An 18,204-nucleotide genomic window follows, 5' to 3' on the forward strand; every position below is an offset into this window, starting at 1 on the left:
ATCACGTTATCATGACTATCTTGGTCCTAAAGATCTGTTTTGTACAGTTCTTCTGTGTATTCTTGCCACCTCTTCTTAATATCTTCTACTTCTGTTAGGTCCATACCATTTCCGTCCTTCATCTTTGCATGAAATATTCCCTTGGAATCTCTAATTTTCTTGAAGAGATCTCTTGTTTTTCCTATTCTGTTGTTTTCCTCTATTTTTTTGCATTGATCACTGAGGAAGGCTTTCTTATCTCTCCTTGCTATTCTTTGGAACTCTGCATTCAGATGCTTATATCTTTCCTTTTCTCCTTTGCTTTTCGCTTCTCTTCTTTTCACAGCTATTTGTAAGGCGTCCTCAGACAGCCATTTTGCTTTTTTGCATTTCTTTTCCATGGGGATGGTCTTGGTCCCTGTCTCCTGTACAATGTCACGAACCTCCGTCCAGAGTTCATCAGGCACTCTATCTATCAGATCTAGTCCCTTAAATCTATTTCTTACTTCCACTGGATAATCATAAGGGATTTGATTTAGGTCATATCTGAATGGTCTAGTGGTTTTCCCTACTTTCTTCAATTTAAGTCTGAATTTGGCAATAAGGAGTTCATGATCTGAGCCACAGTCAGCTCCTGGTCTTGTTTTTTGCTAACTGCTTAGAGCTTCTCCATCTTTGGCTGCAAAGAATATAATCAATCAGATTCTGGTGCTCAGAATGGGGATAAAAGAGCAGACTGTCTTCCTGTGCTCTTGGCCACTCTGCCACCAAGGCAAGCGCATGGAGACCACCATTCACAGAGACCACCGAACCCTCAAGAGAACACACCCCTTAAAGAGCAGAACCTGACAGTCTGACTGAATGCCTTAAAATGTGCGAGATCCTGAGTGGTAGTCAGAAGGAGAAAATGTGTTTTTAATGGTGATTTATCTAGAGTTGGACCATAAAGGCTGAAGGCCGAAAAACTGATGCTTTCAAACTGTGGTGTTGGAGAAGACTCTTGAGAGTCCCTTGGACTGCAAGGAGATCAAACCAGTCCATTCTAAAGGAGATCAATCCTGGGTGTTCATTGGAAGGACTGACGCTGAAGCACCAATATTTTGGCCACCTGATGCAAAGAGCTGACTAACTGGAAAAGACCTTGACACTGGCAAAGACTGAAGGCAGGAGAAGAGGCTGGAAAAGGATGCGATGGTTTTATGGCATCACTGACTCCATGGACACGAGTCTGAGCAAGCTTCTGGAGATGGTGAAGGACAGGGAAACCTGGCACGCTGCAGACCACGGGGTCACAGAGAGTCGGACACGACTGAGTGACTGAACAACAAGAATCTATAGTCCAGAGATTGTGCAAATCCTGAAACAGCCGATGGTAAAGTTCAGAAAACCAGACAACAGTTCACAATAAAACACTATTACCAGACCTAGTGTTCCATCCAAGACTCAGAACAGCACAATTTAAGACTGGTTTTACGTAACATTCAAACTTGCCACAGCAAAGAGCTAGTGTACATGAACACGAAATAATAATGAAGTAGAAGGCAATGGCACCCCACTCCAGTACTCTCGCCTGGAAAATCCCATGGACAGAGGAGCCTGGTAGGCTGCAGTCCATGGGGTCGCTAAGAGTCGGACACGTCTGAGAAACTTCACGTTCACGCATTGGAGAAGGAAATGGCAACTCAATCCAGTGTTCTTGCCTGGAGAATCCCAGGGATGGGGGAGCCCGGTGGGCTGCCGTCTATGGGGTCGCAGAGTCGGACACGACTGAAGTGACTTAGCAGTAGCAGCAGTAATGACAAAATTCCATGTGCATCCATCCATCCACCCTGTGAACCGGCAATCCCATTTCTCAGAATCTGGCCGAGGAGAACGACGTCTGTGCGGCGGGCCGGAACCAGCCACCCCACCCCCCGCCCCGAGCGGCCGGGTGGGACGGACGTGCCCACACTGAGGGCTGCACAGCTACAGGAGCGAGGCGCAGGCCATGCGGGATACTGGGGTACTTGCCAGGGCTGCGGGAGCACTTCTGTGGAGTGACGCAGTGAGAACACAGAAAAAAGCAGCTACAACTGGCTACCTTTCATTCAGCAGGGGGGTGGGGGGGGTGGAGGCAGGAGGTGTATATAATGAAGTTTTAAAATAGAAATTAACAAAAACTTAAAAACAAGGGGACAAGAGGGGAGAGACGAGCGCTGGAGAAGGGCCCACGGTGAGGTCCCCCGTCCGTGCCCACCCGGCCCTGCTCTCATCTGGGTGCGGCCAGCTGTCCCACAACCACCACTGTTGCCACACACACAGGCCTAGAGGTTCACCAGCAGGGGTGGGGCACGTGCACAGCGCCCGCCTCCCCGTCCGGCTCCTTTCTGCTTTCCCAGCGTCAGAGAGCTCCTTCAGACTAAAGGAGGGACTTTACTCACCAACTGGGCCCTTGTCAGCACCTCTGCCTTCCAGTCAGTTCAGTTCAGTCGTTCAGTCGTGTCCGACTCTTTGCGACCCCATGAACCGCAGCACGCCAGGCCTCCCTGTCCGTCACCAAGTCCCGGAGCCTGCTCAAACTCATGTTTACTGAGTCGGTGATGCCATCCAGCCGTCTCATCCTCTGCCGCCCCGTCTCCTCCCGCCCCCAGTCTTTCCCAGCATCAGGGTCTTTTCCATTCAGCAGCGCTTCGCATCAGGCGGCCAATGTGTTGGAGTTTCAGCTTTAGCGTCTGTCCCTCCAATGAACACTTAGGACTGATCTCCTTTAGGATGGATGGGTTGGATCTCCTTGCAGTCCAAGGGACTCTCAAGAGTCTTCTCCAACACCACAGTTCATAAGCATCAACTCTTCAGCGCTCAACTTTCTTTATAGCCCAGCTCTCACATCCATACACGACCACGGGAAAAACCACAGCCTTGACTGGACGGACTTCTGTCAGCAAAGTGATGTCCCTGCTCTTTAACACGCTGTCTAGGGTGGTCACAGTGCTTCCAAGGAGAAGTCAGCGCAGTGGGCCAGATTCACCCCTGCAAGTGTCACTGAATGAGCTTCTCCTTTCAATGAAAGCATTTCAAGAAATCACTATGTTTGATAATAAAGTACTGCCAAACTTTCCAGTTAATGAAAATGTACTAAAGAGAGGCCACATATTCTTAAAAACACTGGTATGTTTCTCTGTGTACATATAAACATACATTTGTACATGTTACACATGCTTATAAGTGTACAGAAAAACTTTGCAAAAATACACGTCAAACTAGTGTAACAAGGCTTTTACACTTTCCTCTATTTCTATACATTTGAACTATGTGTAAGAAGCATAAACTACTTTTCCACTTATTAGTGTAACTTAAGATTAAAACCAAGAATTTTCTAACAGAGAAAGTAGTACTTCATATAATAAGTTACTCAAACTGTGTAACAAGAGTTTTCTTAAATTGATTTTGAACATATTGATTATATCAGTTAGAATACTTAGAAACGAGACTTTCTTATAATACAAGTAGCCTACTCAAAATCTGATTTAAAAAAATTTTTTTTCCTGAATCCTCAAGTTTTAAAGCTAAAGTATAACTACATTGAAACAAACACTTTAATGATCAAATAATAACTCCTGCAAAACTATTCAAAAATATAACATCTGCCTTTTCTAACATAATATGATCTCTTCAAGTTCATTGATATTCCTCAAGCCATTCCTGCTAACAAACCACCAACTGCTATGTATCCTGTCACACACCTCAGGCAAAACACACCAGTCCCTCGAGTCACCTGCACCTAACAAGAGAGCTTCTCCACTCACCACCAGGCACCAGGAATGAGTACAGTCGCCTGGGGTAAACTCTGATTCTGTTACTGCATTTTCATCACTGTGCTATTCCGTGAAAGTGAAGTGGCTCAGTCGTGTCCGACTCTGCGTCCCCATGGACTGTAGCCCCCACCAGGTTCCTCCATCCATGGGATTCTCCAGGCAAGAATACTGGAGTGGGTTGCCATTTCCCGCAAATGTACAGACTGTTCTTTTAGAAAAACAGGCTGAAGAAGTCAGTTTTCAGTTAATTGGGTCTGGCACTGTGTCCCGGGCCAGGGACATAATGCAGAATTGGGTGTGGTCGTGTCCTTGGGAGGCTCACATTGGTGAGGACAGGTGTGACCACCAGCCTAGGAGGGAAGGACAGTACGGACTGGGGAGGGTCTGATGCTGCCTCTAAGAGTCCATGAGAGATTTAGGAAGATAGCATGTGACATGGGTTTGATGGGATTAGCTGGGGTCTGCCATGCAAAGAAAGAGAACATTCTAAGCAAAAATAATGGAGCATGTAATTTACTCTGGCTGGACCAAGAGAAGGGAAGAATGGTAGGTGCCGAAGCTGGAAAATCAGGTCAGGACCAGCCCAATGTGCCTTCTGTGCCACATATAGGAGTGTGGATTTTGTTCTACTGGCAATGGGTCAATCTGGGGGTTTTCAGGAGAAAAATTACATAAGATTAATATTTGAGGAACTCTATTCTGTAACTAGCAGAGGAGAGGGCAGAGAAACCATCTGCACAAGTAAGCTTTCAAGGCAAGAGAACAGGCTCACATCACTAAAGCTTATATAAGAAGAATCTGAAAATCAAGCCATCTCTTAGTAGAGAATTCCAAGACATTCAACAATTCTGTCGTTTTTAATTTATAAGACATTATTTCAAAGTGCCAAAGAAAAAGAATATTTCAAAATTGAAGAAAGTAAACCTGTTACCACATTTTAATTCTGTTTACTAAGTCAAAAATCTGCTTCTCACTAATACATAAACACAGACATTTATGTTCCGCAAAACAATTTAAAGTAGCAAAAACCTCACAGAGATAGGTAAAGATGTACAGGGAAAATAGAAAATGTGTCCCCAAAGCATAGAGGTATAACGAACACATGTCATTTGGTTCTAAATCATTTAAAAAAAACCCAAAGAACAAGAAGAAAATCCACTGAAATCTCTATATGTCTAATTATGAAACATGTTTTCATATTTATTATTTATAGTATCTTTACAAACTAGAAATAACCATTGTAGGAGCACTGAAATTTTGACTTAAGAGTTGACACTAAGAAATCTCTTTAATCTTTTCTTCAAAAAGAACAAAGGCATATTTTCGATTCTAATATGATGTTGATATTATCAAAGCTGCTTGCTTAAGAAAAATAAATCCAATACACAAAGACACAACACTGACTGTATGCCAGAACACTGCAAACAATGCCTTTTTTAAATCACAAAAAACCTTGTCAGCAGTCCATGCACCACCTGACAGATGAAAAAACACGGTCTCTCCAGGGATAATCTGTTCAAAGTCCCAGGGGAACAAGTGAGAGGGAAGAGGCCCAAACCTCGATGGCTGTAGTCCTCCCTGAAGCATGAAGGATGGAACCAGTTTACACACAGCTGACATCTTCTACTTAAATCCTGTTTCCCCTATTTCCGAACATGAGATAATGTTTGGAGCTGAAGCTCAGCAGAGGACTCTCTTCTGGGAGAACCTGCAGATAGTCAGCACTCGTGCAGATATCTCTATTAAGCCCGACAACCACACACAGTGCAGAGGGCGCCTCCCAGGGCCGCAGGGAGCCCTGCTGAAACTCCGGGAGCACCATTAGCACTGAAACTGCCCATTTGCATTGAAACTGCGGTAGAAAGGAACTCACTCCTTTATTTAAACATCTAAAAGAAGGCAGTCAATGTCTGGGAAATCCAAGTAAAGACGGCCTATCTACTATACCGGAAGCATTACTGATTTAACATCTTTAAGTAAAATACAAAAGATAATGGATAAATGATCAATTTAGAAATGAAATGTCATTAAGTTTCAAACAGTAAACTGGCCAATCAAGCCAGGATCTGGGAGACGCTGTCAACGATGGGGAAAGATGGACACCAGTCCACGAGGTCAGAAACTGTCTCCCTCTCTGGACCGCTGTCAATCAGACACCTACAGGTCTCCATGCCAGTGCTTTCCAGTCATGACAGACTTAGAAATCCATGTGTGACTGGCCTGCTGTGATGAACTGGGGGCCCTGGGAGCATCTGTATGCAGCTTGGACAAAAGTCCCTCAAAATCTCTTTATGCTATGTAATTATGATGGGAAAAAGGCCTCAGAGACACTAATAAATACTGACACTGGAGAGAACTTCCACATAAGAGGGTCTGAACAAAGTTTAAATGGCACCAGCATCTTGCAGGCCCATGCCAGTTCTTCCCAGTACTGCAGAGGGGGACTCTGAGCACCCTCCAGACTGGTGGGGGAGCATGTCAGGAGAAAATGATTCAAATGCAAATTGGCATCAGCTAAATGTGTGGCCTCTAATTTTTTTATATTAAAACTTCTTTATCCATTTCGCACATGAGTTATTAAACCATCTCTGTCTTGAAAGCCTCACAACTCCCAGTTCCAATCTGCTGCCTCCCATCTTCTCCAGAGATTCAGTGTGCATGGAAATTGGAAAAATAGGGTCAAGAAATCTTAAGGATATTTTTTTCTAAAATACTGGGACATTTTCTCCTAATAGCTACTTCTATAGAGAATAAAGTATTCAGGGCTAGAAATGCGGGAGAGGAACGTCTCTCAGAACCTCTGTCAAATGGTAGCAGCAGGGCCGAATCACTCCTTTGGAGGGTAATATGTAACTCGGCTCCCCTGTGTCTAGCGCACTGACACGGAGGCAATCAGTCACAGTCACACAGTCAATGCAGCAACCAACAGTGTGCAGCACCCACAGGTACAGTTTTCTTGGTGGTTTGATCAGCTTTCTGCGGACTTCTCTTACTTACCACTACCTATTTTTGCAGATCAGTAAACAGTAAAATAAAAATTAAAAAGCTTGGCTTGGGGAATTTCCCAGTGGTCCTGTGGTTAGGACTCCGTGCTTTCACTGCAGGGGCCATGGGTTCAATCCCTGGTCAGGGAAATGAAATCTCGTGTGCCTCATGGCATGGTCAAAAGAAGAAAGCTAGGTTTACCACAGCATGAGTTCTGTAGTTAAGAAAGCTGTCCAGCTGCGTGAAAGCCACCCTGTGCTTCCAATCCACTAAAGAGAACGTCGCTGTGAGGCGCCTGTCATCCCACGCGCCTGCCATGTTAGACTCACTGTCCACCCACCCACTGATTTTTGAAGAGGACCTCAATTTCAGTGCATGCACAGAACGATTAAGAGGACTGAAGCCAGGACTCAGAACCAATGGCTGGGTCAAAACAGGGATACAAGAAAACAAGCAAAAGCAAATAATAAAACGAAGATGCATCCTAACTTCCACCCAGGAGGACAATCAGACATCTCCCCTCCCCAAAATACTAATGCCAAGAGGTTTAATGCCTTACATACAGATGCATGTTTGTGATATTTTTCAGACTTGAAGCATATTTTAATAAAATCCTAAAGTCATTTACATATTCTTTCTGTAACTGCTAAAAGGAAAAAAAAACAACCTTACACAAGGAAATTACTTGACAATCTTGGTTTAAAGTTGAGGTTTTGGCATGAGATATGTCGCACAAATTAAAACCAGTCCAACAACAGGAAACACGTCTTCTCATCTCCTTTGCTAAACACACAAGACAATATGGTTGTTTTTTATTTTAAATTCAGATCGAAAGCTACCATTCAAATTTACAAGCTTACATCTTGACTGAAATGGACAAGAAGACAGAGAGGTAATTACTGCACTGAATTAACTGGACACATTCTTTGTACTAAGTGGAACCAACCCAGCTTTGTTCTGTTACAAAAACGAAAAAGGAAAGGAAAAGGGAAAGAGGGCAGGAAGGAGGCACGGAAGAAAGAACCTAAGGGACCAGGATGCTGCGATGCTGGGGTCAAATGTACCGATTACAGGACAGACAGGGGTGCCGAACATCTACACGGAATCAGATGTCACCTTATGTTTGAAATTTTACTATAAACTTTTCAAGAAATAGGCTTAGTACCATGCAATACTTATTAAATTTTTAAATACTCTTCTAAGGAGAAAAAGCAACTCTAATTAAACATTAACATTGAGTGACTTTCGGCAGTATTTCAATTCTGTACATATCTACACAATTATCCTGGGGGAAAACTACCATTGTAATAAGTGCAGCAAAATCTTAGAGCTCTGAGAAATTATACTGGCAAAATGTGTGGGAGTTTTTTTGGGGGAGAGGTGTTTGTTTTTGTTTTTTCAAAAGCAAATTCAGAAAAGCCATGAATAAATCTTTTGATTTACAGTAAAGAAATATATGATATTTCTAAGAGCTTAATTTTATTCTCTCACACTGACACAAATGTCTCAAAAGTTACGAGAATGAAGTCAGAGAAATTTATGAACCTAAAATCTTATTGTTTTCTCCTTTATTCCTTTATCTGTACGTAATGGAGAAACAACAGAGAATCAGGCACCTGAAAACACTGAGACTTTTTCCTGAATATAATCATTTCTCTTTATTGGATGTTTGAGACCAAAGTTCCAGCACATCCCTCAGTGCTTGTCTGTAATTAACTGTGATCATGGTATACAGAAATACCTAAAAACAAAAATAAAAAAGAAACCCTTAAGTTTTGGTGTCACAGTGATAACCCAGGGAGAAATACTATAGCTCACCTTATCATTCTTTGTTTTCCACACAAGAATCTCAGGGGAAAAAATAATAACAAGAAATCTCAGGGAAAAAAACTACAAAAATTTTTATGTATCTCTTGATCAAATCCCAAACTCTTTCCAATTTTTTCCTAGAAAAACCCACTAGTTTATTCACTATAAATGAACAATTATATAGAAACCAGTAACTAGATCATAAGATCACTCTCAATTTTTTTTTTGAAATAATTACAGATATTGCAAAAGAGCAATATTACAAAAGAAAGCCCCTGTGTGCACCTCACCCAGACTTCCCCACAACTAGCGTACATCACTACAAGAGGGAATGGACGGGTATCTCTGTATATCTCCGTTTACCCATCAGCACCGCGGCTGTCAATCACGTCACCTCTCTCATCTTCTATCACCTACCTACCAACCTCTATCATCCATCACGTGGGTTGTCAAAGCCACAAAGACCGCACAGTGCCTGATTCCACGTGCACGGGACATCCAGAAAGGGAAGCCTCGAGACAGAAGGGAGACTAGCGGTTGCCTGAGGCTGGCATGAGGAATGCAGAGGGACTGGAGAGTGAGTGCCAGTGCTTATGGACAAAAACATTCTAAAATTTTATTTTGGCGGCGCAGATGCGAGAGACGCCCGGCTCCGGCGGCGCAGACGCGAGAGACGCCTGGCTACGGCGCAACCGACCACGTGCAGAATCGTGGCTGAGAGGAGCTACCCCGCGCCCAGGGTTAGGGCCATGGCCGAGAGGAGCTGTACCACGTCCAGGAGGCGGTGGCTGCTTGGGCACCGGAGGGCCGAGAGGAGCTGCTCCACATTCAAAGCAGGAGGGGCGGCCTTGAGGAGATACCCCTCGTCCAAGGTAAGGTACAGAGGCTGCGCCTTGCTGGAGCAGCTGGGAAGAGATACTCCACGACCAAGTGGAATATAAGAATCCAGTGTTCTGGGGAGGAAGGAACAAGATGGCGGAGGGGTAAGACGGCGAGACCACTTTCTCCCCCACAAATTCATCAAAGGAACATTTGAACGCGGAGTAAAGTCCACAAAACAACTTCTGAATACTGGCAGAGGACATCAGGCTCCCAGAAAAGCAGCCCATTGCCTTCTAAAGGAGAGAGAAGAAATCCAGCTCCACCCACCAGAACACCGACACATGCTTCCCTAACCAGGGATCCCGGACAAGTCACCCGTCCAACCCCACACACAGCGAAGAAACTACATAATAAAGAGAACTCCACAAACTGCAAGAAGAGGGAAAGGACACCCCAAGCAAAGCAATATAAGCAAGATGAAGAGACAGAGAAATACCCAGCAAGTAAAGGAACAAGAAAATTGCCCACCAACACAAACAAAAGAAGAAGATATAAGGAATTTACCTGATAAAGAATTTCAAATTTTGATGGTGAAAATGATTCAAAATCTTGAAAGCAAAATGGAGTTACAGATAAATAACCTGGAGAAAAGGATTGAGAAGATGGAAGAAAGGTTTAATAAGGGTTTAGAAGAAATAAAAGAGTCAATATACAATGAATAATGCAATAGATGAGATCAGAAACACTCTGGAGGGAACAAACAGTAGAATAACAGAGGCAGAAGACAGGATAAGCGAACTAGAAGATAGAATTGTAGAAATAAATGAAACAGAGAGGAAAAAAGAAAAACGAATTAAAAGAAATGAGGACAATATTAGAGACCTCTGGGACAATGTTAAACGCTCCAACATTCGAATCATAGGAGTCCCAGAAGAAGAAGACGAAAAGAAAGACCATGAGAGAATACTTGAGGAGATAATAGTTGAAAACTTCCCTAAAATAGGGAAAGAAATAATCACCCAAGTCCAAGAAACCCAGAGAGTCCCCAACAGGATAAACCCAAGGCGAAATACTCCAAGACACATATTAATCAAATTAACAAAGATCAAACACAAAGAACAAATATTAAAAGCAGCAAGGGAAAAGCAGCAAATAACACATAAGGGGATTCCCATAAGGATAACAGCTGATCTTTCAACAGAAACTCTTCAGGCCAGAAGGGAGTGGCAAGACATACTTAAAGTGATGAAAGAAAATACCCTACAGCCCAGATTACTATACCCAGCAAGGATCTCATTCAAATAGGAAGGAGAAATCAAAAGCTTTACAGACAAGCAAAAGCTGAGGGAATTCAGCATCACCAAACCAGCTCTCCAACAAATGCTAAAGGATCTTCTATAGACAGGAAACACAGAAAGAGTGTATAAACTTGAACCCAAAGCAATAAAGAAAATGGCTACGGGATCGTACTTATCAATAATTACCTTAAACGTAAATGGGTTGAAATTTTCAAAAAGGCTAGGAAACAATTCTCATAGCCATCAATAGTTCAGTGTTGAGTTCAGGAATAGTTTTTAAAGTTTGGGACAAACTGTAGTATTTGCTATTTGAAGTACTATTTGTAATTGGCATATTACGATGTAACATTGGCCTTCATTTCCAACTTAAAACGCCTAAAAATGCCTAACAGGTTTTTAGATTTGTGAATTTTAGTTGAAATGTATTTTACGATGTTACTAAACCTGCAGAAATATTGAAATATTTCAGAGAACTTATTCACTGTACATTTAATTTATTTTATTTATAAAAGTTATGAACAGTAAAAAAAAATAAAATAAAAAATAAAAAAAGATCCATTCAAAAGGCAAAAAAATAAAAATAAAATAAAATTATATTTTGATGATAGTTACACAATCTTGTGAATGTAACAAAAAACTGAACCATATATAGCTGACTCCTGAACAGCTTAGGGGTTAGAGGAGCTGATGCTCTGCCCAGCCAAAAATCTGCATATAATTTACAGTCAGTCCTCCGTATCCTCAGTTCCAAGTGACTGTGGATCACATAGTATTGTGTACTCATGCGGATCAAATATTTCCCCAAATAATAACAAAATCAAATAAGTGACTTCAGAGTCCCAAGGCAAACCAGTAGCTTGACTCAGAGCTGTTGGTGAATTAGCCAACAAATGAGGACACACTGGTGATGCTTTGGCCTTAAAGGACACCTGGCCCACTCACTGGTGAAGGAAGAGCAGAGTCACACCACTGGGGCCCCCAGATGATTCCTGAAGTTAAAACCTGTTTATACACCAGAACCAAAATACTTCCTGAGGCCATAAAAGTATGAGAATAAACTGCGCTGTCATACGATCCACTGTGCATACAACAACCAATGCTTGTCCTTCCTGACGGCCAGCTGCTCCTTCCCTCACCACCTCTCGCTTCCTCCTCAGCCGGCTAATGCCCGCTGCCCACCTGAAAGCAGCCTCTCCCTTCGTCTGCACTGCCCTGCTCGCCGCTGCCCCTCCGTGAAGGCCCGACTCCTGGCTCGTTTGCTGTTTTATCTCTAAAGCTATACAGGACCCTGACAGGTGAATCACTGTGCTTCCTCCCTAATTGGCAGGCAAAGAATACGAGTCCCAGAAAGCGGGCACAAGCCAGAGGCCACGGAGCACAGGTGGGCATGCTGAAGCTGGCCTCCGACACAGCTCCAGCGCCAGACCAGGTCCTGGGGTCCCCGAGGCAGTGCCGGGCAAAACTGTCCCGGGGGGCCAGGTTCCCGGCCCCCTTTACACAGGAGGGGCTCTAGTGAATCTAAAATCCATGCCAGGTTCCTGGCCCTCCTTACACAGGAGGGGCTCTAGTGAATCTAAAATCCATGCCAGGTTCCCGGCCCCCCTTACACAGGAGGGCTCTAGTGAAAAGTTCTAAAATCCATGCCAGGTTCCCGGCCCCCTTTACACAGGAGGGGCTCTAGTGAATCTAAAATCCATGCCAGGTTCCCGGCCCCCCTTACACAGGAGGGCTCTAGTGAAAAGTTCTAAAATCCATGCCAGGTTCCCGGCCCCTCTTTCACAGGAGGGGCTCTAGTGAAAAGTTCTAAAATCCATGCCAGGTTCCCGGCCCTCCTTACACAGGAGGGCTCTAGTGAATCTAAAATCCATGCCAGGTTCCCGGCCCCCCTTACACAGGAGGGGCTCTAGTGAAAAGTTCTAAAATCCATGCCCAGTTCCCGGCCCTCCTTACACAGGAGGGCTCTAGTGAAAAGCTCTAAAATCCACTTTTCAAACTCCTTTCTCCGCTATTTATGATACTCTCAGTGTTTTCAGGCTGTCTTTGTCCTGAAGCTACAAAGTATAAAATGCATGAAACAGTACTCACGACTCATAAAGATATAAGTCCATTAAATGGTCAAGCTAAACAGGTATTTCCAAGAGTTTACCAGACCTGCTAGGTGGCATTTCACAGGTAAAACAAATGAAGCCCTGACTGGAATTTTTCTACAGCTGTTTACGTCAAGCCTCACTGCTTAAAATTTACCTCACACCTTGTACAGTATTTTCCTGAAAACAACAATTGCAGCAATCCCCCAAACCATGAAACCCACCTAAATTTAACATATTTATCCAGAGAGATGGTGCGAGACAAATCACACACCTAAAGCTCAACCTGTACCCTCTTTCTTCTAACCCTACCTCCCGACAGAAAGTATCTGTTCTTCCAACTCTCACACGGAAATACACCAGAGTTCAAATCTATTTTTTCCCTAAAAATAAGATGGTCAGAGCATCCTGCAGCAGCCCACCTGCTGAGAACATGAGAACTCCACAAGAGAGCTGAGCACATGCCTACCTAAGGTCGCAGGGCATGAAGGACTAGAACACAGGGCAAAAGGCCCACGGGGCAGGGAGGAGGCACTCTGTGGTGCCTTTCCCCCACCGCTGCAGTACCAGAGGTTGAGAAACCCGGAGGAACGCAGTTGAGAAGCCAGATGAGCTGACAGAAACCTCACCAGACCAGGGAGACAGGAACTGGAGTTCAGGTCGGTTGAGTGACACTCTGAGGGCCCAGACCCTGGGTGGGGGGGTGGGGGAGGGAGAGGCCAACTAACTTTCCCTTCAGGCATCTGCCAAATTCCTGAGCTACTGAGGGCAAGAAGCTAGCCTACAAAAAGCCAACGCGAGCTTCTGGCAGGTGTCCTGCGCTGAGAAAGCACACGCTGGACTCTGGGAGGGGCTGGGAGGGGCCTGGTCAACAGGGCAGGCCCTCTTCTGTGACAGGCTCCGGTACAGCCTCCACTGTACGGGACCCGGAGCGCAGATGGGTCCAGATCAGAGAGCACTCCTCCCTGCCACCCGCCCTCAGGCCAACTCAAACCTGCTGGGCTAAGGCATCTGTCCCCTCTGCCATTAGTGGTTGGGGTGCAGATCTCCGGAGGAGGGGAACGACGATGGCTCGGAGCAGTGGCAGAGCCGGCACAGGTTCACAGCCAGTTCCTGGGACTGCTGACTGCCAGGGTACAGTGTCCCACCATGGCCGTTTCATGCTACAGGACAATTTCACCATGCGCAGCTGGCAGGAAGTGCATGTGGGAAGGTGACATCAGTCATTGGAGAATGCAGATTTATCCACAGTGACATCCCAGTTCACACAATCTATGATGACATGCAATCAAAAAACAGAAAATAATACGTGTTTGCAGGCAGGTGCAGAAATTAGAACCTTCTTGCATTGCTGGTGAGACTATAGAATATTCCCACCATTATGGAAAGCAGTTTAGCAGCTCCTCCAAAAGTTAAACCCATCAATTCCAATTCCAGGTACATACCCTCCAAAACTGAACACAAGTATTCAAACAAAAATGTGAACACCAATGTTCAGAACACAACTCATAATAGCCAAAGACAGAAACAACCCAGAAAGTTCTTCACAGGATGAAAGGATACACAAAGCGGGGCATACCTGTACAACGGAACATTGTCCAGCCATAAAATAAGAAGTGTGCCACAGGGCAAGAGCTTAAAAACGTTACGCTAAGTGAGGGACACAAAAGTTCCCATAGTGTTTGATTCCATTTATATGAAACATTAAGAAAAGGTAAAACTATAAAGACAGAAATACATGTGGTGGCACAGCCACGGGGAGGGCGAACTGCGGCATGACTGCTAAGGGGTATAGGCTTTCCTCTGGGGTGATGAAAACTTGGGGAACCAGACAGAGGTAATGGTTGCACAACACTGTGAAGGTACTAAATGACCCTGAATAATTTTATGTTACTTGAAACCTACGGCAATAAGAATAAAAGAAATGAACTATCATGCCAGGAAAAAATAAGAAATCTTAAACACATGTTGCTAAGAGAGAGAGAAGCCAACGTGAAAACACTACACAGTGCATGATTCCAACTCCCTGACACACTGGAAAAGGTAAAAAGGTAAGTGGCCAGCAAGATCAGGGCCGGGAGGAGGGAAGACTAGAGCCGGCTCCCTAATGTAAACTAGGGGCTTCACTTAATAGTGTATCACACTGTTCCAATAACCGCAACAAATGGAGCACACTAAGGCAAGCGCTAACTCACGAAACCGACTTCGGGGGGTGGGGGGGACATGGGAACTGTATCTGCTGGACTTTCCTGTAAATCAACTAAGTCAAGGAAACCTGTTGCTGTCCAACTTGCGTTAAAAGAAGTATTACTGTGAGTTTTTCAGGTAGAAAGAAAATGATCCCACACAAAAAAGGGGAAATGGAAGGTCTCGTCACAATTATAGAGACTAAAAATGCTCCAAGTCTGTTCTGCTGCCTAACACAAACCTCAGGAGACGGATGCTGCACCAGCAGCGAGCCGGGCCCCAGTGCAGTGAGGGTGCTCTCTGGGCCAAGGGGGAGCGCAGAGCACGTGGCCGCAGGGACAGCGCCTTTCTTTCTTGTGAGACTGTGGTGACAGCTGAACCCCCAGGTCTGAGTCTCCTCCTCTTTGAAAAGTAGACATTATTAACATCAAAATGAATAACTGTTGTTCAGTTGCTAACTCATGTCTGACTTTTTCGACTCCATGGACTGCAGCACATCAGGCTTCCCTCTCCTTCACTAACTCCTAGAGTTTGCTCAGATTCCTGTCCATTGAGTCAGTGATGCTATCTAACCATCTCATCCTCTGTTGCCCTCTTCTTTTGCTTTCAATCTTTCCCAGATCAGGGTCTTTTCCAATGAGTCGGCTCTTCATGTCATGTGGCCAAAGTATCAGAACTTCAGCATCAATCTTTCCAATGAATATTCAGGATTGATTTCCTTTAGGATGGACTGGTTTGATCTCAATGCAGTGCAAGGGGACTCTCAAGAGTCTTCTCCAGTATCATAATTTGAAAGCATCAGTTCTTCAATGCTCAGCCTTCCTCACGGTCCAACTTGCACATCTGTACATGACTACTGGAAAAACCATTGCTTTGACTAAATGGACCTTTGCTGGTAAAGTGATAAAGCTTTTCAATATGCTGTCTAGGTTGGTTCTAACTTTCCTACCAAGGAGCAAATGTTTTTTAATTTCATGGCTGCAGTAACCGTTCGCAGTGACTTTGGACCCCAAGAAAATAAAATCTGTCACTGCTTCCACGTTTCCCCCAACTATCTGCCATGAAGTAATAGATCCAGAAGCCATGATCTGACCTTTCTGAACGCTGAGCTTTAAGCCAACCTTTTCACTCTCTTTTCGCCCTCGTCAAGACGCTCTTCAGCTCCTCTTCACTTTGTGCCATTAGAATGGTGACACCTGCACACCTGAGACTGTGGATAGTACTCCTGGAAATCTTGACTCCAGCTCGTGATTCAGCCAGTCTTTCATGTCCCATGATGTACTTTGCATAGAAGTTAAATAAGCAGGGTGACAACATACAGCCTTGACGTACTCATTTCCCAATTTGGAACCAGTCTGTTGTTCCATGTCCAGTTCTAGCTGTTGCTTCTTGACCTGTTGCTACATGTTTCTCAGGAGACAGGTAATGCGGTCTGGTATTCCCATCTCTTGATAAACCAGAGTTTATTGTGATCCACACAAAGGCTTTAGCTTAGTCAATGAAGATGTTTTTTCCCGGAATTCCCATGCTTTCTCTATGATCTGGGCTTCCCTGATAGCTCAGTTGATAAAGAATCTGCCTGCAATTCAGGAGACCTCAGCTCAATTCCTAGGTTGGGAAGATCCACTGGAGAAGGAAAAGGCTACCCACTCCAGTATTCTTGGGCTCCATGATCCAAAGAATGTTGGCGATTTGATCTCTGGTTCCTTTGCCTTTTCTAAACGCAGCTTGTACATTTGGAAGTTCTTGGTTCACACACTGCTGAAGTCTAGCTTGAAGGATTTTGAGCATAACTTTACTAGCATGTGAAATGAGTGCAACTGTATGGCAGGGATCTTCTTTGGCCCTGCCCTTCTTTGAGATTAGAATGAAAACTGACCTTTTCCAGTCCTGTGGCAACTGGCAAGTTTCCCAAATGTGCTGACATTTTGAGTACAGCACTTTAACAGCATCATCTTTTAGGATCTGAAATAGCTCAGCTAAAATAGCATCACCTCCACTAGCCTTGTTTGTAGTAATGCTTGACTTCAGACTCAAGCATGTCTGCCTCTAGGTGAGTGACCACACCATTAAGACCTCTTTTTTTTATATTGTGTGTATTCTTGCCACCTCATTTTAACCTCTTCTATTAGGTCCTTACAGATCATGCCCACCCATGTATGAAATGTTCCCTTGATATTTCCAATATTCTTGAAGAGATCTCCCGTCTTTCCCATCCTATTTTTTTGCACTGCTTACTTAAAAAGGATTTATCTCTCCTTGCTATTCTTTAAAAGTCTGCACTCAGTTAGGTGTATCTTTCCCTTTCTCCCTTGCTTTCTGCTTCTTTTCCTTCCTCAGACAACCATTTTGCCTTCCTGCAAATTTCTTTTTCTTCGGGACTGTTGCAGAGAAGCAGCCAATTCTTACTCCATATTGGAACTGTTTCTTTGACTCGTCTTTAGTAACTTCTGTTACTATAATCATATAGAACACCCTGCCTCAGAGAACCCTGCCCCTCTGCCTGTTAAACTGAAGCGCCTCTGCTCAGAGCCCTGTCCACCTGAAGACGGCACAGAAGAAGGAAGTGACACGTTCTCTTCTTGAGGCACGCCAGTTCCAGACAACGTTTGCAAGATTAATGGCCTTATTTTGCTTCCTTACCTCCCCCACTGCTGATCTACAACAGAACCTGGCACCCAGAGCCAGTGAGAGGGTTATTTTGAGGCACTAGCCTGCCACCCTCTTGGTCAGCAGGCTCCCTAAACGAAGTCTCTTTCTTGCCTCAACCCCTCGTCTCTTAGATTTGCTGGCCTGTCGCCCGCTGAGCAGAGTGAACTTGGACTCAGTAACAGGATGGTTTTGGTCACTGACTCCTATACAATGTTACGAACCTCCGTCCATGGTTCTTTAGGCTCTGTCTACCAGATCTAATCCCTTGATCTATTTGTCAGCTCCACGGTCACCGCCCACTCCAAGGGATTTGATTTAGGTCTAGTGGTTTTCCCTACTATTCTTCAATCTTAGGCTGAATTTTGCAATAAGGAGTTCATGATCTGAGCCACAATCAGTTCCAGGTCTCACTTTTGCTGACTGTATAGAGCTTCTCCATCTTTGGCTGCAAAGAACACAGTCTGGTTTTGGTGTTGACCATCTGGTGACGTCCAGGTGTAGAGTCGCTTCTTCTGTTGTTGGAAAACAGTGTTTGCTATGACCAGTGTGTTCTCTTGACAAAACCGTTAGCCTTTGCCCTGCTTCATTTTG

The 18,204-nt window shown here is 44.4% G+C and overlaps 1 protein-coding gene across 10 annotated transcripts in view; it reads right to left on the reverse strand.

Annotated features, from left to right (window-relative positions):
• The window catches only part of ESYT2 (extended synaptotagmin 2), an 82,633-nt gene that overhangs the window by 50,403 nt on the left and 14,026 nt on the right, over positions 1-18,204 (reverse strand). The gene's annotated exons all lie outside the window — the stretch shown is intronic.

This window comes from Moschus berezovskii, chromosome 3 (assembly GCF_049115385.1).
Source record: "Moschus berezovskii isolate FMDL1 chromosome 3, NW_MosBer_1.0, whole genome shotgun sequence".
Taxonomy (NCBI): domain Eukaryota; kingdom Metazoa; phylum Chordata; class Mammalia; order Artiodactyla; family Moschidae; genus Moschus; species Moschus berezovskii.